This window comes from Ischnura elegans, chromosome 8 (genome assembly GCF_921293095.1).
Source record: "Ischnura elegans chromosome 8, ioIscEleg1.1, whole genome shotgun sequence".
NCBI lineage: Eukaryota > Metazoa > Arthropoda > Insecta > Odonata > Coenagrionidae > Ischnura > Ischnura elegans.
In genome coordinates this window covers 56,777,273-56,799,469 of record NC_060253.1, presented here as the reverse complement: position 1 = coordinate 56,799,469, position 22,197 = coordinate 56,777,273, and the positions used below count along the sequence as shown (strand labels likewise).

General features: G+C 39.0%; 1 protein-coding gene across 1 annotated transcript in view; it reads right to left on the bottom strand.

The window, feature by feature from the left end:
• Positions 1 to 21,845, bottom strand: part of LOC124163263 (CDC42 small effector protein homolog) — a 119,818-nt gene extending 97,973 nt beyond the window's left edge. Inside the window, exon 1 of the mRNA XM_046540046.1 lies at positions 21,547 to 21,845. The gene's annotated coding sequence lies outside the window, so the exon portion shown is untranslated. The remainder of the gene's footprint in view (positions 1 to 21,546) is intronic.
• Between the last annotated feature and the right edge of the window lie 352 nt (positions 21,846 to 22,197).

Below are 22,197 nucleotides of genomic sequence, written 5' to 3'. Positions count from 1 at the left end.
TCCACGGAGAGAGAAGCGAGCATTCTGGCCACCACACCAACCCGATCCCCCGACAAATGCTTTATCCAGGAAATCAACAATATATACTTATAAATTATTAAATATCGATGACTGCTCAGTTGATAACGCTTTCAACATTTTCCTCAAAGTAGTAAGTTCAGTTTGTCTTAAAGATAAAAGTGAAACATACAAGAGAGTTGGAGTAATTCGGCGTCGTTTCATGAAAGAAGCCGGTAAAATTGGAAAGCACGCTCTCGGTCAACAATAAAGCATCGCAATCAGTTGATCCTTCCAAAAAATTTAGTGAACGGTTCTAAGCTGCGATCCCAAAACGTAAATGTGCGTGCATTTGTAAATTTTTATGACAACAACGCATGTATTTTAAGTAGATCTTTTGGAATTTTTTTCTGCATCTCAAATGTGTATTTTGAACATTTTTCGAATGTATAATAAACACGTTTTTGTACTAACCATATTTGCGAAGAAACAACTATCGACTTTTTCGATTAATTGATCTTTCGATTTGATTAACTGAACGTAAATATGCGTGCATTTGTAAACTTCTATGACATCCACACATGTATTCCAAGTAGATCTTTTGGGATCTTTTTCTGCATCTCAAATGTGTATTTTTCAAATTTATAATTAACACGTGTCTGTACAAACAGTTTTGCGAAAAAATAACTATCGAATTTTTCAATTAATCGATCCGTCGATTTAAATTTCGATTTTCATTGAAAAGTTGAGATAATAATTATGATTAAAATCGATTATGACCGGCATTTTTCCATCACCAGTTACGGAAGATATATTTTCTTGGAGAACGTGGTGAAAACTTCGTCAATACCACAAATAAGCAGTCTTAGTAACATATTCCACAGCATTATCTTTAGTTACGGTATTAGGCGTAAGAGAAAAACGGGCGTTCTATATTCGGTGGCCACACTATGACCGAAATGCCACCCATCATAGCCTCGAATGTGAGTGTTGGAGAGGGTGAGGCAGGAAAACCCAAAAGAGGACGAAAGAGATCGTTTTTTTTTGTTCAGGATGTTTATAAAATGATGGAAGTCCTTCGCCCACTTCGTGCGGGTATCCTACTCTCCCTACCCCGAACCAACAATTACCGTGATGGTCATTACGGGTGCCTGTTGAAGGGACGGGATGATGGACGAAAAAATGGAAGAATTCCTTCCCACACCTTGTTTTCGGTTTCAAAGAAGTTGCTATGCTACTGCGTGGGTCGGAGCATAACGGAGAGAAGTTTCCATATAATAGACACAAATGAAACAAAATAAGTTACTAGAAATAAGGTAACGATTTTTATGAATGAAGAAATAGGAAATGTATTTTTCATTTGATTTCGTCGATTTTGCTGCAGTGAGAAAGACATGAGATTTTTAATAAAGGAAAAACACTCAACAACTACTTCGATATCCCATCGATGTACACATCTTTGTAATTCTGATGCCTTATCTATGTATTTAAAACAATCCATCTTGTCTGCTCCACCTCTCAACCGACTCTTACTAGAAATGGGGAAGACTGTATTTGTCGTCGTAACTTATCTTACGCTTCCATCTAAGGAGTTCTTTTAATGAAATTTCGGGTCGCAGTGACCTAATTTTACACCCTGCTTCCTGAGCGAGATCAGTATTCCATAAAGCTAAACCTAATTAAGCCAGGTCCAAAATGGTTTATTCCAATTATAGACCATGTATCTATAAAGCACGAACAGAATGAATATAACCACGATAAAAAGTGAACAGAAGTAAAAATTATAGGCACAATAAAATTCCTCATCCCTACCAAACCGCTGAGCAAAGCTACATTAACAATCGCAGGAATAGAAGGATCAAAAACTTTGCTATTTCCACATAGTAATGTTACTAGTAATGTTGAGCAAAGTTGTTGATCCTTCTACTCCTGCGATTATGGATTTCCACCAAGTTACGCCCGCTACTATTAATTACATTAACGATTTTTTGGTAATTCACACGGGTAAGGAAAATCTCCGTACGTCGAGCACAATACATAACTGAGTGACTTCTCTACTTTTAAATCACGAATACGTCGAAGGTTTTTTTACACTATAAATCCCGTTGTTCAACTACAAAGCAAATTGTACCAGTCATTTAATGCACATACATTCATGGGTTAAAAGTATTGAAGTGATACATACGAGACTAAAGCATCGAAAACAGGAGGGAGAGGATAAACGTTCGAATAAAGTGAAAAAATGGCGAAACCACCAATTTCGACCGTCTTAAAAAAATAACAGAAATGTATCAAGGAGCGGCGAAGGAAGAGAAAGAGTTAAAGAAGAGGAGAGGGGGGAGACGAGGAAGGGGTCAGGTCGATGGCCCAAACTCAAGCGAGAGGAAGAGGAGGAACCCCCGGAGGGCACGAATAAAAAAAGTGCGTTCGTCGGAGTGGGAAGAGATTGAAAGAGAGTTCCAAAGTGAAGCCGTGGTTGCATTGGCGAGGAGGCGAGTGGAAAAGAATGTCCCGAACGCAAACAGCATACCGACGCGAATACTGACGCAACGAGTGAATGAATGTCTTAGGCACATATCCCGTCGTTACTAATGCCGATACTTACAATAAGTTTGATCTTTTTAAAGTTGATTATTTCCTCATCATCAACACTGGTAAAAAATTCTTATTAATCCTAGTAGGCGTAACTTGATGGAAATCCATAATCGCAGGAATAGAAGGATCAACAACTTTGCTGTTTCCACATAGTAATTTATTGACACCGACCATGGTTTCGTTACAGAGTAACATTATCAAGGTGATAATGTTACTCTGTAACATTGATACCTTGATAATGTTACTCTGTAACGAAACCATGGTCGGTGTCAATAAATTACTATATGGAAATAGCAAAGTTGTTGATCCTTTTATTCCTGCAACAATCCTAATATTTGTGAAGTATGATTTGATTCTTTCCCAGCAAATGATATGGGTAAACTCTTATCGGGATTACCACCGGGTTAAATTATCCATATTAGCCAACGTTTCAAGCTCCGACTCGGAGCTCACCCTCAGGGCTGCTGACTGTCGTTTTGTTTTGGTTGTTGTTTTGTTCTTAAACAAACAAAACGACATCCCGTACGATGAGCCCCGAGACGGAGCTTGAATTGTTGTCTAACTTGAATAATTTAACCCGGTGGGAATCCCGAGAAGAGTTTCCCTAAATCAACAATCCTAGGATTGGTTTGACGTAGCTCTCCACTCAATGTTCCTATCAGCTGATCTTTTCACAGCTCCGTATTTCTTCTCTTTCGCATCCTTTTTTACCTGCTCCGTAAATTTCAATCGAGGTCTTCATCAGACCATCATGTCTCAAGATGTGGCTTATAACGTTGTTCCGTCTTCTTATTAAGGTTTTCATGAGGCTTCTCTTCTCTCCTACTCTTCTCATAACTTCCTCATTACTTACTCGATAGATCCATTTGATTCTCAACATTTTTCCGTAGCACCACATTTCGGGGGCCTCTACCCTAGATTTTTCAGCAGCTGTCATTGTCCATGTCTCACTTCCGTACAGAAGATACTGCAAATGTAAGTTCTGATAAACTTTTCCCTTGCTTCTATGTTTTAAGTTTCCGCCGTAAGTGGATCTTTCTTTTGGTGGAATGCTCTCTTCGCCTAGGCTTTTCTGCTGATAATTTCTGCTTTAATTTTAAAATGCCTCCAATGCTCTTCAAGTTTGGTGCCTATTGTGTCCCCCATTTACATTTGTCCACATTCGCACGAAACCTGATTTACGCCAGGGGTGATTAGGCCTTAACAACAGTCGAGTCAGCAAGGGTAGTCTCATTTCAGATAAAAGATTCTCGGAGGGGTTTGGGCAAGGTTGTCAGATCAAAACTGTAAACATATACGGCCAAATATGAATAGAAGGCTTAGCAAAAACGGGGTTCAATGCACCCTTTTAAGAGATAACGAAGGAAAGGGTATTTCATGATATCCCTGGCGATTCACGTACAAGTGACAAAGTTTTATAGGAAAGTAAGGATGCGGTTCGTAAACCGAAGACAGCGATTGGCCAAGCGACGTATGAAGTCAATGTACGAAAAATGGATATTAAATAGGGCAGAATCTCAATTCATGGGCGAAGCCAAGGTAGCGCAATTGAGGGAAAGGGTTAAATTCTAACTTAGAAATGGGTATTGTATTATTATGGTACATGTATTTCCTTTACTGCTGCTTATCATCATCCGCTCGCCAGCCAATGAGTAAAAGTAAATTTCTTTCAACACTTCCACTGGTTGGACTAATGTAAGCCCTGGCTGATCCCAAGTCAAAGTTGCATTGAGACGAAAACTCTGCAATGCTGTGCTACGCAAAGTTTACTTAATTTTTCTTTAAAACCTAACCTAGGGCCAAGCCAAATTTATGACACGGAGACCATTCGTACAACTGTGATGGCCTACCTTTTTAACTCCACAACCATATGCATCGGATAGGAACTGCACACGCCTCCTTTTCAAAAAGATAACTAATCTGAAAGCAATTCGAGGGAACGCATCTACATCAACAATAAAAATACATAAAAATTAATTATAAATGATAGAAGAGCTCTCCGTCTTTTCCCCTGAAACAATTAATTAAAACAAGGAATTACGGTAACGTCAAGATTGAATAATGGAGCCTATACTCATAGTTTCGAGCCTCTAGTAATGCTTATCGTAAGAAAAAATTTCTATGAGAATCAACTACAGGGACTACCTTTTCTGGTAAAAATCAAAGGCACTTCTTTCTTTGAAATAGGTGTCCACGTCTCGAGGTCTGTCAGACGAGAGATGCTAGCTCGTAACGAGGCACCACGCACCAGGAAAAGGAATTGGCCTTCCCTCACCAGCAGAGCATGTGTGAACTTCACACGTCGCTGAGCTCGACAAAAGGTTAGCTCCACCCTCCGTCATCGAAGCCACCTTCAAACAGGAAAATGTTGTCAATGCTTTCTGCTGAGACGCATACCGGAACAGCTTACGAGAGATTTCTTTTCGCTACAGAGTAATTGTGGTGGGGCACACTCCATAAAGTTATCATTAGGGATCAAAAATCTTCATACATTCAAATAGAAAACAATTAATAAATAAGAACTCACGGAATACGCAATAAAACTTACTGGACATAAAAATTAAAGCACTTCTTTTAAACACACGTATCCCTCAGAATATCAAACCGGTAGTTGAAGAGATGGTCAACGATTACGATGATTCTTAACACAGAAAGACGTAAAATAAATAAATTTTAAGTTCTGCCGGTGTAACAAGCAATTTCATATAGGTAGCTTAACTAATGCTAAAATCCGCTGTTCCTTAAAAAGAGAAATATTTTTTTCGGAAAAATTAAGGGGCAGATATTACTTTACATTAAAAATAAGCATATCCATAAAATCCGATCATTAAAATCCGAAAATTAAATCACAGAGTGAGAGTAATAGATAATTCTACATACGATGAAATATAACAAGAGTGTAATAACTTAATTATTTCATTAGAATGAAGAGATTGAGATGAGAGTTGACATAAGATGAGAGTTACTTAAAAAAAGATGCAATAAGACCCGAATATTCAATTTTAAATTTAAACTGTTTATGTAATTCTGCGATTGTTTAATATCTATATCGGTTCAAAGTATCACCTGACCATGAAGAATGTTCAGCAATATGGGAAGTAAATAAGTGACCACCAGGGAGAAAAAGAGTGAGACAAATATTATATTTAGTCCAGTTTGTTTACCTAGTGACTCCTCATGGACATGAGTAACCACTTCAACGCAGCGGCGAAGAACACACAGGAGAAGGACATATGTTTCTGATTACCCAACCAAAAGAGTGTGGCCATGTTCCAAGGCGTGCATTGAGTTGGATTCCTACATGCATTCATCCATCTTTCAAAATCTAACAAATATTTCCAGTTTATGGTCAAATGATGCGAACAAATCCTTAGGTACAGATACACCATAGAGCCAAGGAAAGGCCAACAATTAACAAAAAAGAGTTTCAGTATTTCGAAAGAAAATTAAGGATAAGACGTACTCCGGCCAAAAACGCGATTTGATATCACGTCGTAATTTAAAAGTCAACCATTTGGATGGGTGGAGAGGCAAGTACGACAAAAGATAATCAAAATAACTTACCTGGACTGCCAAGAGAAAAAATAATTAACAGAAAAAAGAATTGTACTTCCTGATGGAGAATAAAAACACACTTCAAAATCTTTCTACGATGAGGATGCTACAACGCTCGGATCTAAAACGCGATCTTGAAATGACTGTATTGAAATTAAGGCACTTCTTTATTCAACGCTTCAACATTACGACAAAAAATGTACGTGACCAATAGTAAAATCTTAAAAATAAGAATAAGATTTAGTTTTTACGATATTTTCACCTCATTAGGGTCAAGTCATAGACAAAAATCGGAAATTATTAATCACAAAGCCTTCACAAAGGTGAAAAAGAGCTGACACGACTAATAAAATGGGAGGTGGTTAAAGAGCTTCAACTCAAACAATTTCACCGTCAAAACAAAACAATGCAATCGATATGACACCGATTCCATGAAGAATGCCCTTTAGTGTATAGAATGAGCTACATTTTAATTCATCCCTCGCATCAATATGCGAGCCCATGACATTTAAAGCTCATAAAAATGAAAGAGGGCTATTAACAAAAAGTGAACCCGAGATAGGCCCAAAATATTTTTTAGCTTGGTGACTCATCGTGAGACCAACAGCTATTCGTCCGAAAGAAACCAACATAAAGTCGCACAACAAAAACAGCCATTATTTCGGTAAAGGCCTTTTAACACATATTTGGGATTAAAGTATAATGTATAACTCCGACAAACCGTAATTAAGTATTTTCAATCAGGTTGATAATTTATTAAAAGCAAGTTTATTCCTCCAGCCAAAGACATTCTCGATACGAAAATTGCGACAGTGGCAATGGTCATGACAAGTACGTCTCGAACTTCTCCGCGCTTGCAAATAAAAACACCCTTATCAACGCCAATATATTATTTAATTGCTAGAGATCAAGTTTTTTCTCCATACTTCACTCGTTGGCTTGATATTTATGACACCATGTGACTCAACGTTTCAGATAGGGTTCATAGGAAGAAGGATATCGATGGCCTAATTCGACAGCGGAAAACCTTCTTATTCTTGACCGACCAAATTAATACGGAATTATCTTGGGCGCCCAATACTTTCACGCGTACTTACGCAAAATGAGCATCTACCGCGTCCCGTTTATTCCTTTGAATTTATTCTTTGCAAAAAATTCTTTCTAACACTTCACTTCTGTCTCATTTCCTATAACATTATAACGACGTGAATTATCGCTTCCCGTAAAATAAATAGTTCTTCAAATCCTATATAAACTAATAACTTGGTTTCCTGTGAAAAATCGACACGTTGAACTGCAAGCAACGACACCTGTACGACTCCGAAAAAGTTTACATTTCCTTATTTTCCTCACACGCCTTCGGCTCAGTTTTGAGATAGATAGCACCACCCCAAGAATCGTAAAACCGCCACTTAATGTATAACGACCCTCTCATTTGATCGAGTTCATTAACGTTGCTACGATATTTTATTGCGAGTTGAGTTTTTTTGGACTGGGGATGGTACAAAATGCCGAAAATATAGCACACAAACCACCACTTGCAATTAAAAATCTCGAGCACGGACGCGAGGGCTGGAGATGGTTATCTTCTTCTGGTCCACTGGCAATGAGTCATCTACCCTCCGTCCACGGAGCCCCCCGCCCGCCCTGCATTCCCAGAAGCTTCGAATAGCTATCCTTTCCCAAAATGATGAGGCGGGGGAAGATGTTTTGTTAGATAATAGGAAAGGGGGGCTGGACGCACGATAGGGAGCGAAGGATCTAGTTTGACATGGGCTAATGCAAGTGGAAGGAAAATAGATTGAGTCTAGTGCATAGATAAAGGCGGGGAAGTAGGAATGTTGCACGCAAACATGATGCAGGGGATAAACAGTCTTCGCTGTACGACACTGATTCGGTGTTACGCCCCCGCTGGCGTAATGCCGGTATCATTGCAGGTAGTTTATCGTGCAATTGTTTTCACCGTCAAGACGTTCCGTTCCACCAAAAGCAATTCGAGGATAATGACGTGATATAAGTGCTTTAATTTTACGGCAACTCTTTTCAACAACGTTTGCGGCCGGGATATAACATAGATGTATGCTATTCTATACAATGGACAGGCAAAGTCTACCATCGATGATGATCTTCATCAGAAAACTCAACTTGACAACAAAAAAATTAAATTTTCATTCGCCTGATTCTGAATCGATTCGCAACGGATTTTTATCAGCCTCCTTGCTTCGGATCTCAGCAATTTGTCAAGAAAAGGTTTGAGAAAATAACACTAAAGTATTTAGAGTATTGAAGAGTTATTACAGCAGAAATCGAAAAAATATCCATAAGTTCATCATCCCAATGTGTATATGGGTGGGACTAAGCTCTTCCAGTCAACCTCATGAGCGAATGGCGAATAACGAACCGAAAAGAGTCATTCGAGATGTGAACGAGACGGGTGGAGGATGGATGCTTGCAGAAGGGAAGATGAAGGGAAGGAGTTGTCGGGATGACAAAAAAATTAGATTGTTCCGAGAAAAGAAGACGGCGTTGAGGATTACGAAACATTTTACGGTCGCCCGAACACGGCATCAGAAAAGACAGCCGAATAAAAAAAAGCACATGGGTTAGGGACCGAAGCGAAAACTTCATGCATTTTAGGCCAGATGGGCAAAAAAATACTTTCAAGCAAGGCTGAAGAAGGAAGTCGGTTTTGTCTACCTAGGTGCGGATATGGTGGTAATTAGTGCCACTGATGCCTCGAACAACGAAGAAGATGACAGTAACGGATGAAAGAAAATCGACGAGGAAGTGCGAAAAGATAAACAAATCGAGGAATCGGAACACGGAGGATGAAAATGCCACATAGTGATAGATATTTTTGAGTGATTTCTACAAAATAGCTTAAATATCATGATTTTAAAAACACTAGCACTAACGCTTCAAGTTTCAAGCTTCGAATAGTGAAAACAGGACCATGATACCTTCAAGAATGACAGACTGACAATTATATGTCCTAAAGGAGCATTTTCTAGCGCTGTCCCTAACTCTCTTAATCGACAGAGGGATGCAAGAATGAACTTCAAATAGGCAGTAACACACAATCACGCGCCCCTGGATTCAAATAGCTCAAATTGTAATAGTAATGTCGGCACGAGAGATAAACCTACATCTCTAGTTGTACTCCGACTGATTGCCGCAAAAAAATTCTTTCCAGGCAAAAATTACTGGTAAATTTGAAAGAACTGGCACATGCATTGGTGAAAATTTTTATTACCGTTTGAATATATGGCCCATTTTGACAAACAATCTTGTTTTAAGTTCATACACTATCAAAGTTAGGGTTTAAATTGAATGCATCATTGAATAACGTTTTTTAACTATAAAAAAATGAACGCTGTATATGAAGTCAAATCAGGGCAGTAACATAGAAATGACACAATCGTTGTCTCAGATAGCTGGGAAAAAGATTTGACTAAATATATTAGATTTGAATAGTTCGCATTCAATGTATCCTTATTTTCCTAATCGCCTGAATGGATGTCATCAATGATAGCAAAATAGTTTTTAATATCACAGCGAAAAGTGTAAGATTTCACTTTTTCCCGGCGTATAATGGCGGTGAATTCTTCTCGGGTTTCCATCCGGGTGAGCTCCATCTCCATCGCTGCCGACGTTTCGATAGAATCCTTTTCTATCGTCATCAAGGCCGAACAGCGAAAAGCATTACTTTTGTACCTTGTAGTCGCAATTCTACCTCCTAAAGGATAAAATAGCTTAAAATGAAGCACACACGTCTTAATATTCACATAACAATATATCGAAATATTTACTTAAAAGACGAGCATAAATGTTATCACACGAACTGAATAGGTATCTTAGCATGAACAAAAACTACCCATCTCATGCGCGATTTATTTCCATTCACACTCCTGGAATCACTTTGAAGAGAGGAATGAAATGACACTATTGAAAGGGTTGTCAAAATCCTTAGGAGCTGCAAGAGGTGCTACTTCAGCAAGCAGGTCTGGTCCCAAGTAAGTAATGGAAAAAACAAAAATTTCAAAACCCAAGATTTACTTATTCAAGATATTGAGCCCTGTGTTACTGGTATCATTGCCTCTACCCACTGCCCCACTGAATTGTTTCACATAAAACATAAAATCAACACTTGAAGCCTTTACCTAACGGAAGGAATAAAAATTCATACCGGTAAAAAGCTTTAATACTTTGCACTATTCTATTTCTTCCAATCGATCGGTTTCCGCAGTCATGCCATCAAAGGATTTTCAGATGATGACCTAACAATTGAAGGCGGACATTTAAAATAAATACTCGTAAGAGAGCGTAAAGCACCAAAGATTTTTTCCATTACGACAAATGTATTATTCAAACTTCGATGTCATCCAGCACGGCACAATCGGCACAAATTCATCAGAAACCATTATTATCATGACGCTCATTCATCGAAGTTTACAGCAAAGAAAACAGGATTTCAAGTCCACATGCGTATATTCTAAAACGAGCTCAAAGCTTAATGGAACAAAGCGGTATCTATTTAAGACAGTACCTACATTTTTCAAAAATCTTAGATAGTCGTCTTTCCGATAACACCAGTATCAACAACAAAAACAAGGCCTTTCCAAAATACTGATTATGAGAGTCTCAAAATGAAAGCACATACATGTTTTAATCCACCACGGAGTGGTGACATTGATAGTCTTGGTGGGTAACGTCCTTGCCTGCCACACAAGAGGTCGCGGGTTCGAGTCCCGCTGGGTAGGTTACCCCTATCCAGGGGTGGCTGTTCGTAATTTTCGTGGTCTTCGTATTCTTAACATATTTGAGGAGGGCCGTCTTACACTAACATGCGACTCATCGATCATTGGTCTAAAGCGTGGGACCAAAAAAATCGGTTTCCTCCCTCACTGACCTAGAATGGACACGAACTGCAGGCATTAAATACATCAGCGAGGTAATAAAATGCGGACGAATCTAGCTTCCGACAAGGGCGATGACTTATTGTTAGGGACACGCTCGTACGCACAAGATCACAGCGTACACAAACTACTTCCCGTCGCGAAGAGAAATAATTAAACCATCGGAGGGAAGGATAGAAGGCAGAAGCGATCCGGGGCTAATGGTCTCCGGCCGAGACAAACGGCTGTATTCATGCGGAAAAGGAGACCGCGGCTACCCATCCCCTTCAGACAAATGAGAGGAAAAAATGCGAGGGTGGGGAAAGTAATAACGTCTCTTGACGGTACGGATAAATAATGCAAGAGAGAGGGAAAATGTGCAAAAAAATGAGACGGGAAAATAAATTCATTCCGGGAAGTTTTCAGTTATCCTCAGTTAGATAGATGGAGAGGGTCATATGATATCAGTTGTATATATTTTATCAGTTTTAATTCACTATAAAACTGAGAAAAATTATAAAAAATAGTAAAACTGATAAAATTATTCATGGTAAATCCAACACTCATTAACCCCTACCAATTCGATTAATTTTCCGAATATCGTGCTCCTATTCTTTATTTATTTTTTTGTGGTTCCCTTTTAAATGGTAGGTAATAAAATGATATTTTGTAATTTGTAATAAACGCAGAACCGTGAAATAAAATGTGATCATTAAACATGGAGAATACAGCTTTCGCTACTCGAATAAAATCATTTTAATCCATCTAATGCATCATGTTTCATGAAATATGAATTATTATTGTATACAATGTATCTTTTAACATTTTCAAGCTTTCAAAATAATAAAAATGTGTCTCTAAATAGTGCCAAAATTATGCAAATGCGATGACGAGATACACTCGTCATTGCGCGGTTTGTCGTCGAAAGTTCATGACGAGCTAGAATCGTCATTACAGCGCAGGGGCTAAGTTTAATTCATTATGTATGAATGATAAAAGTATTAGCTTCTTAGTGATTCCGTTTGCCTCGATCAAATGACCCCATCCCAAGATATCAAAATACCTATATCGGTACGTACCTCCGCAGTTTTAGAGCTAATGTGCTGCTTTTCCATTCAGTCATGTTATGATCCGATTCATGCCATTCGATTCACATCAATGAACAGTTTCCTGTATTCATAATATTATTATTAAAAATTAACCATAGGAAAACGAAAAAATCACTCAATCGACATACACCATAGAAATACAGAGGAAAAAATTAATATTTCGAATAAAATAATCCTATTACTCGACACCTTGGATACCCGTAGCCGAGAAGTTAAATTAACTGAAAACGTATTTAAAATACGCAACCTACAGGCCTAAGTTCGCTAAACTCTGCGGCGAAAATAATTGAATTCCTTAAGATGAAAATAACGAAAAGGGACGCAATGATAAACTCTGCATTAATTTATTGATTTAACACCAATATTGAGGTATGTTTCAATTGGAAAGAGGAAAACAAGCAGCAGATAACAATTTCCTAAGCAGATGATAAGAAAAGAGATCGCTAAATCATAAATTAAGCTGATGATGTATTCCACTGTGACTCCAATGAAAACAATCGGAACGTGCTTTTTTCATTCTAATCAAGCATAGGATTGGCTATTTGCACAAACGATACTCCAAGATAAACTAACGTAGGGCAAGAGTTGGAAAAGTTGATACATATTTTATTTCCACGTACTCGGTATTAAAAAATACAAAAAAATCTCCTATTATCTACCAATTGTGTTAAAACAAATTAATGCGTCGACAGTGATCATTCATGGATTCAATCATTTCCTTAAAGGTTGGTAATGCCCTACAACGAACGTTCAAGAACAAAATTCGACACGATTAAATGAATATAACACATTTCAAAAAGTTATCCTACGGAGAATGAAAGAACCCAACGACCTTTACCACCTTCAGAGACGCATAAAAGCCATTTAAAGACGCCATGAATTATGAACTACGCATTCCATCAGGAAAAGAGGTGCCAGAGATACATTATTATAGGTTATTCGCAAAGAAAAGAGAATCCTTCAGGAGCAGCATGTAATCGTATTATGAAACGACAGGACAACCCGCGCAATAAAAGTTGAAATCGATTTTTCAGGTCTAACGATAGACTTGATGTCAATCAATAGACAAAACTACCTCAACCTACTCGTTAATTTCAAGATATAGATGAGCTCTTCTCAACTGATGACTATCCTTGTCGGAGTAACGTTATTTTATGTTGTTGTGTACCAACTGACGGGTGATCGTTTTGAATTTTCTACACCATTTTAACCCCAAGCTAACCCAGAGCTGCTTCTGAAAGAAATTACATTTCAAGACACACAGCACAAAAGAACACGTAGTTAAAATCTCTCCTGAATAGATCTGAAAATGTACACATTTTTGATGATACTTTAGATGCAACATAGGGTTATAATGGGTTAAGTTGTTACGAGGAAGGTTTCATACGTGCACACAGAATCCAACAAGCGCTCTTCCCCCTTCGCATTCATTCCATCCTCCCTCGCTGGACCAGCAGCGGCAAGCCGAGGGGGACGGACTTCTCCCGTACCTACAACACACGAGATTCCGGCGGGGAGGAAATTGAAGGGTGGGACTATGGGAAGGACGGAGGGAATTCTGGGAGGGAGGAAACAGGCGAAGCGGCGGATTTTACTTGCGTGTGGGGTGAGAGTCTGCGAGCGAGAGAAACGACTGCTTCCGCGAGAGAATGCGAATGAATACATCTCCCACCCGGATCAAAAAGGCACCCCACGCCGATTCGGCTGCTGCTACAAGCCTCATTCCTCAACGCACTTCTCCGTCCATACTGTTGTCAGCAAAAGCGTATCGGTGGATTTTTATGACGGTATATTTTTCTTCAAAAAAACTAAGTCATTTACCAATAACACCGCTAATAAAAACATAAATGTCTTTCCCAAATATTGTATTTTAGGGATTTTTAATTATCAGTAGGGCATTGAAAAGTTTTCTACCTGTAAGGTTTGTGTCTCCCAAGGTTAATTTTCATTTTTATCCAAAAAGATACACTTTCTGAATATGAAAATTTAAGTTATCATGGTACATCGTCCGTCAATCTATAGACCCACTCTCTTAACACCCTAAATGAACTAGAAGGACACGGAATACAGGCAGTAAATTCATTGGCGAGATAATAAAATACGGACGAATCTAGCTTCGGACAAGGGCGATGACTTATTGTTAGGGACACGCTCGTACGCGCTAGCTCCCAGAGCACACTACCTACTTCCGTAACGACAGCAACGGTGTAAAGATGGATTTTTTACTCACGTCATTGATGTATGCACAAATCTCTACCATAACATACGCTATCTTTCCCTAACTTAAGCAAAGCGTTTCATAAAATAATGTACGAAGACCGTGCGAGGGGGTTTTCACATGAATAATGAATATCACAATACCATATCTTTGGAATTTGATTTTTATTCCTAAAGCGTTTTTTTTTAAAATGGAGAGAGTTCGCAACTATAGGTAACAGGGGTAATCACCGCTTAGATAATTATCGTCAAAGCAGAACCTGGCAGAAGTTATAAGTATTATCATCGCATCTCTTTCTCCGGGATTTATGATTCTCTATTCCCCAGATGTTACTTCACGGTAAATTACCACCGCAAAGTGCACACCAGTGGGCAAATGTGCACACCAGCGTTCGCCACCGGTGAAAAGAAATTAATAATGTGCCTTTAAACATATTTCTGCACTGCAGGTGATGTTTACCTCGATTAAACGTAGCAGATTTTATCCTCACGACCGTGACGTTACACGGAATTCGCGTATCACGCTGTAAGAAGATCACTACATCTTTAGAGAGATCTAGTAATCCCGGATACTCGCCTCATGAAAAAGTTCGGATATTAGGACCAATTTCCTTCCATAGCAAATCAACTACTAATTACATAATCGAACATTTAGGCAAACTCACGCGCAAGTGAAAGAAGTCTTCTATTCATCCCTCACAAATCCCTCACCTAGAGACTGTATCTATGATTTTACATAAATGAGAGCTGCTTTGATGACACCTCAGATTTGAAATTCAAGCAATTTCATTTCGCCGTCCTTCGTGAAAAATAGGAATATAAGGGCGGTTTATTCTTCCTTACGCTCTGACCTAAAATTAGTGCAAATGAAAATCATTCCGGTAAAGAAATCTTGCGGGACAAACTATGCTTTTCACCTACATTTCAGTCAACAAAACATTTAGTAAAAAATAATGTATCAAAAAATACAAATAAAAAAATATAATGTTAAAATATAAATGCAATATCCAAGAAAACTTATACATTCACCAAAGTCAACCCCCATCGGCTTTATTTGGGCTTCGATCCCATTTCCTCAAAATTTCTGATCATCCATGATTTCGAGAAGTCAGCAAGGAGGATGTTAGCATGCTACGTTAATATACCAACAATAGGATGATATCACGATAAAAATGCTAAATAGCAAAGGATTATATCAATCTTTGTGCATAAATTAAAAAAAAAATTATTGCTACACAATCATGTCATTCGATTGGTTACACCCGACTTCATTCCTACGGAAATTTCAAATGCTTATTACCGTGGAGGTAAAGACGCCGCAAGGTGAACGGGTATTAGGTATACGGGATCGCAGAAGAAATAAGGGAACCGTGGGAGAAAAATTAGAGATTATGAGCCGTAAGAAAATTCCGAAGGCGAGAGAAATTTGAGATTTGTCCTCGGGAAAGAAAACGAAAGGCTGAGAAAACGACGGGGAAAGTATCCCACGAAACCCTTCCACGATACTTCCGTTTATGACCAACTCCCATGATCGAAAACCAGAGGCACACACCGAAGTCGTTTCTGACAGGGGCGCACAAAGGGGAAATGTATGGCACGATTAGCGAAATTGAGAATACTTTGGGGGGGGGGGGAGGGGGAGGAGAAAAAAATCTGGGGGATTTGAAAAAACTTAACGAATATTAACTAAATAGAAACAACAAAAACACAAAATTCAAACTTCTGTTTACAGTTATTTATAGACGTAGCGTGTCGTGGCAATGATTATTCGATTAACGTACTTACGAAAACCGGCTCTCAGTTGGTCAAGCCGTCAAACTTTTATCAATGGCGTTATGATACTGTTCTGAGCCTAAACCCTGAAAAACGCCATCATTTTTTCCGTACCTCAGAATCAAGGGGACTGCATAGGCGGATCTAGGAGGGGGGCACGGGGGCATGCCCAGACTCTTAAAAATATGCAATATCTTGAAGGGTCTGGGTATGCAATATTTTTCATACGGTCCCAATATCATTGCGTTCGTTTTGTATTAGGAGGTATCCCCCCAGAACAAAATCCTGGATACGGCCTTGCTTGTGGCCCTCCCCAGAAAGAAATCCTGGATCCGCTCCTGGGGGACTGTATAGAGGAGGCCCCATTCCATCCCATGGAAGGCTGATTTCTGTTACATCTACGGTCGCATTTAAATCGGGTTTCAAAAATGTCCGCGGGGCTGGGATGAGTGCAATGCGATCCACTTTTTTCCAATGTTTTGCAGGATAATGTTTGTTATTGCGAGGAATAGCATTGAAAAGTAATGAATTTGACAGATCACATCATCATGTTTATAACTTTCGGTTGATGTCCCTAACTATACCTTATTTCCCTGTGAAACTCGGATCAATTTGTCCGTCAACGACGCGAGTGGCGACTTCTGTAAACTCATTTGAATGTGCGGTGGGCGACAACACATTTCGAGGCCGTATTGAGGATCCTCTTTTGAAATATTCGTGCTCAGAATGATAACTCCAGCGCTAAGCTTTCAAAATAGTCATCGCTCCACCCATAATTTTCACGGTCATTTCCAACGCCTTTTCCGTCCTTTTCCTTATTTACAAAGGCAATTCAATGAAAAGCTGAGCGTTGTGTTCCAATCGCTGTTAGCGGAGTGATTAGCTGAGGGATGATGCCAGCGACGTAAAAAGGGACGTGCCAAGTGATGGAAAAAGGGATAAGATTTCTATCCCTGGAGACATCGCGGAAAGCGTTCGAAAGAGACAGTCATCCTTTCCGCCATCGCTGGAGATGTCCATCTAAATGAACGGAAGAAATGACCGTGTGATTAAGGCTTAAGGAGAGAACGGGGGTAGCAACGGGATAGTTTATTTTTGGTGGGCAAAAAGGCGCCACCATTTATGGGGGGATTTTAGGGTACCTCTGTTATCAGGCGCTTGTTAAGGCCTATTTAAACGGTAAATTAACCCTTACGATTTAAAGTCTAAATCAGTGGTTCCCAACCTTTTCTTGTTTGAGGCACCCTTGGAAAGCCTTTCAAAAGTTCCCGGCACCCTTATAAGGAAATAGATATTTAAAATCTCCGTAGCTTTTTTATTATTATTTATTTATTTGTTTCATTTCGAGAGTTTGCATGCAACAACACCTTATACCTAGTCCTAGATGATATAAGAATACTGTTTACACTGATTCTGCCTAAATAAAAAAATAGTATTACGATACAAATATGTAATGTGAAATTTTGGCGGCACCCTCAAAAGATCTCACGGCACCTCTTATGTTAGTGCCGCGGCACGCCGGTTGGGAACCACTGGTCTAAATGAATGAACGCGTGAATGAACACGAAAATGCACCGTGTAATCACCAAACTTGTGTGAATGCATGAACAGAAAATAGAACCTGTTCTAATTTGGTTCATGCATTCGCACATGTTTCGTTCCGGTCCACAAAAATCATTCACGCAAACAGACATTAACTCGTACGTGTTAATGTATCGTGCAAACAGGCCTTTATTAACAATTCGCATACTCATTATTTTACACGAGGGCCTCATGCGAAGGACATTTGGTCGCAGTCTTCGTAATATTCGCTCAATCATACGATAATGGAACATTTTGAAATAAAAAAACCTTTCATATCGGAACGGTCATAAAAAATACTATACCTGAAAAAATGTGCTATAATTGTGGCAATGACAAAAGAGTAATACTAACATAATATACTATTTAGAACCAGATGCTACATGGTACTGGGACGGATACACCTTTTAAAAAAAACAAGAAAAATATACCGTTTCTATTGGACTTAGGTCTTTTTTGTGAAATACATAAGGTAGGATATGAAATTTTGTAAAAAAATTAATCCAATTAAAGCTAGGCACCCGACAATTCAGGTACCACCATAAATTACGGAAACAATACGTGAAAATTTCTATGTCTACAGTAGAATGTACATCACATCGCCGAGACAGGCTGCCGAGTGAATCGTCCAAGTTTGGGTCTTCCCCAGCCATTCTCTGAGCCTCCGCGGATGCATGATTTTCACGTGACGAGATGGGTCCGGTTACTTAGCAGAAGCACATGACTCACTTGTTTCTTCATCGCACGGACAGTAAACACACCGGCGAGCGAACGTGTTGGGGAGGTGAGGAGGATCAATCATCGCAATCGAAGCGACTCCATCATTTCTCGTGACAACCTCGAACATTAATGGTGGGAAAGAACTAAACAACGGATTGATGCATGCAACAAGTGACTTCAAACATAAATAAGTCAATGCTCTTCAACACCAATATGCTACTCAGTAATCCGTTAAAACAGGCGTGCGGGGGATGTGTAGGACGCCAATCATTCAACTGTACGTGCAATAAAAATCTAAATATTCAACCTCAGCACAACACATGACCCAGTCCAGCTCCTCCTCCCACGAAATTTCTCCCCTGCGGCGACTGCCTCTGAGAATTTAGACGGAACTGGGCATGATATAAGTGCTAAGTGTGTTGAAACGTTTAGCTATTTCATTTCTGTTGCCAGTAATGATTAATGTAATTGAATCTTCAAACTGATTAGCCTGAAGGCACTGAAAATCTGGGGTCTGGAGGAGTGAACGCCTTCAAAACAAGATGAGCAGAGAACTTAACGAGTGATGTGTGATACAGAAATGGGCACTTTGGTAGTAAATGCCAAACGCTGAAAATTTGAGAAAACATGCATAAATAACATTCGGGCGCCGATTTAGGACCCCTGATGCTTTGAGCGAAATGTATAATTCAAAGATTTTCACCGGACACATAAAAGAAAGCGTGATTTGCGTAGTTCAAAATATTTCTTATAAAGAAAAATATAAATTGTCTTTTCTGTAGAGAGTTGGAGGTTGAGTGTATAAGACTACACCTATAGAAATGTTAGTTTCCTACATTATTAAAACGGCGGAACAAGAATAATAACTTACCAAGTCACTCGCCAGCAGTAAAAGCTTATTTTAACGAGGGATTTTTGAGCTCACCCTAGTTAGCAATTAGAAATATAAAACCAGCTAATTAAACAGACTGTATCTAGGTAAGCAAATCGTATTTGCGACTGTTGACTATCTAAAGTTAGAGTAGTTAACAGCCAGTTACCTCCACGGTTTTCAGTACATATGACGGGGTATAGTGACTGACAACACCGATAAGATAACGCCAAATATTTTTTTTCCTTTCAAAACCTATAATAATGGAGTTGTCATAAGCGAAAATCGAAAAATTATAGCGTTTTAACTAGAACAAAATGAGTGTCAATGTGTTAACATAAGTACAATAATGAACCCATTCGATGAATTGACCATGAACGACTCAGGGCAAGGAAAACTTCTCCATTACGAATTAAAGGAGACATTGGAGAACATTAATTTGTATTATTTTATTTACATTACTTCATATATATATATTCTTTCGTTAAGGATCCACAGGAAAAACTATATTGATACAGTAATGTAAACAAACCGAAAAAGACGGGGTCGCCGAAGAGTGAAATTTAATGAAACCGATAATTAGAATGCAAGTTTATATATGTGCAAATCGACAATCTTATACATCGGATGAGTATCACTCTCGTCGTATACATAGAAGCAATAACGGCTCCCCAGGGCTGCTGCACAATACTAAATAGTATTGTGCAGCAGCAAAGCAAGTAATATTACTAACGATAGAAAACGGTCCTCATAAAGAATAAGGCGGAATTTTTCCAGATATGCTTCATACACTGAAGGCGATACACATTACGAGTGAAAGGATCATCTCATCTTACGAATGGATAGGGTAATTACTACTTCAAAAATTCTATTGACATTAGCTTGAAAAAAGGGAACCAAATTTCAAATAAATGGATGTAACAGCTAATTTTCCCCGTTAGGAGAAAAAGTAGGTACCCCTGAAATATATCAATGACTTCGAGGTTTAAACATAGCATCCTCGAAACGGCAATCGCAGCCCACCCAGCTGATTGCGTATGAATACGAAAGAAAGTGAACTAGGAGAGGCAAAGAGGCGATCTCCACGAGGAGGGGGCAAAATACATAACAGGTTCGTAAAGTTATTCTCGGATTCGGAGTTTTTGTTCGACAATCGCGCGGCAATGATCCAAAAATTTCCTTGAACGCACGAGTGGGTCGACAACACGGTCAACTCACTTACGTGCAATCTCGCTAAACCAGGTGGTCGCTAGGAAAACGGAACTTTAAAAACTGCGGAAAGCGATTCCGTTAAAGAGCATAATTGTGGCGTTTGAAATGTCATGGCTCAGGGGGAGGGAATTCGTGGAACGAGTTTTCACTCCTCAGAGTCACGGACGGAAACCATAGGAAACAGAACAAAAAATCTCAACCAGACATCAGTAAACTTTTGTCTCTCCAACGCGGCTACATGCAGATCACAATATCACCCATGTCTCGGGTGAGTGCAGCATTATCATGCAAATACTTGCATCTTTGAATAGGAAGTAAAGATACCTTGCACTTTTTCACATAAATAAGTATTTATTTGAAATTGAATCAATATGTTTCTCCGCACTACAGTATGATCAAGACTGATGCAGTGCAGTGAAACATAGAATCATTTTTACATAAATATTTAAGTGGAAAATTTCAAGGTATCTTTACTTCAAATCCTGCAATGGACTTCCAAAAATTATGAGCCTCCACCATTCAACTCACTTGCATTTTTGAAAAGAGCGAAAAACTAGAAGCATATTATCTAAAGTAATCCAATTACCGATAACCTTCGACCACGCCAATTTTCGACCAATGGTTCCAATTCAACGAGCTAACAAACAGTGAAAATACAGCAAATATAACACATAATCCGAGAGATTAACAAATGCCTAATAAAATACATAGCTACCATTTCATCAAGGTGACTATCAACCGAATTGTCAAGGATGCTTAGTCCTCATCTGCCCACCCTCCCTGGGTTGAATTTGATTTGAAGTAATAAAAAAAATTACCATGGCAAGGCTGGGACGAGAAGTACAAAAGCATTCCAACAACAGCGATGCAAAATATTAAAAAAAAACATTTCAGGCGAGTCTCATGCGTGAGTTTACCAAGCTACCGATCACCTCCCGAATTTCAGGCAGCAGGGTCTGCTAAAACCTTAAAGATATCCAACACAAGTAAATTTATTTCTTCGCTGATGATGCACACTCACCGCTATCCGCACCACCAGGCAACTTCAGGTCAGACAGGTCCACAAGTCACCGGGAGTTTTATCACAATGAGGACAAGAGTGGATTTTCTCCCAAACGCAAGCAGTCGTGAGCCACACTTTAAATTATTAGGATTACCGAACAAAACACGATATCCAGGTAACGCTCATTTAGTCCAACTATCCAAATAAATTCCAAAAGCTCGCACTCACAAATGAAAACAAAAGCTTACACGCACCAGCGACACCCTTCCTTTATTGTGCTCCAAATCCAACTGCTGGTGTAAACAAACGTGTCACGAATTGCACGAAACGCACTGAGTAGTGTCAACTTCCCACACAGGTGGCAGCAGCGCGGCAGCGAGAAAAAATATGAAGGTCAAATAAGGAAACCCTTCATCCGCCATGTTTACTCCAAGAGCGAGTGTGCGTGTAAAGTTTGGGAACTTTACTAAATAACTTTAGCCAATTAGCTATCACAGTGATTTTTTATTTTGATTTTTATGGCAATTACATGCATTATTGAATTTATCTTTCCGTACTGAATCAAATCCCTCAGCTGTGAGTGTTGAAAAAAACTCGTGTCTTAGAGAAGCGGTAAAATCAAATTCAAATGGGCTGCCGATATGAATCATCTTCGTAAAGTGTAATTTT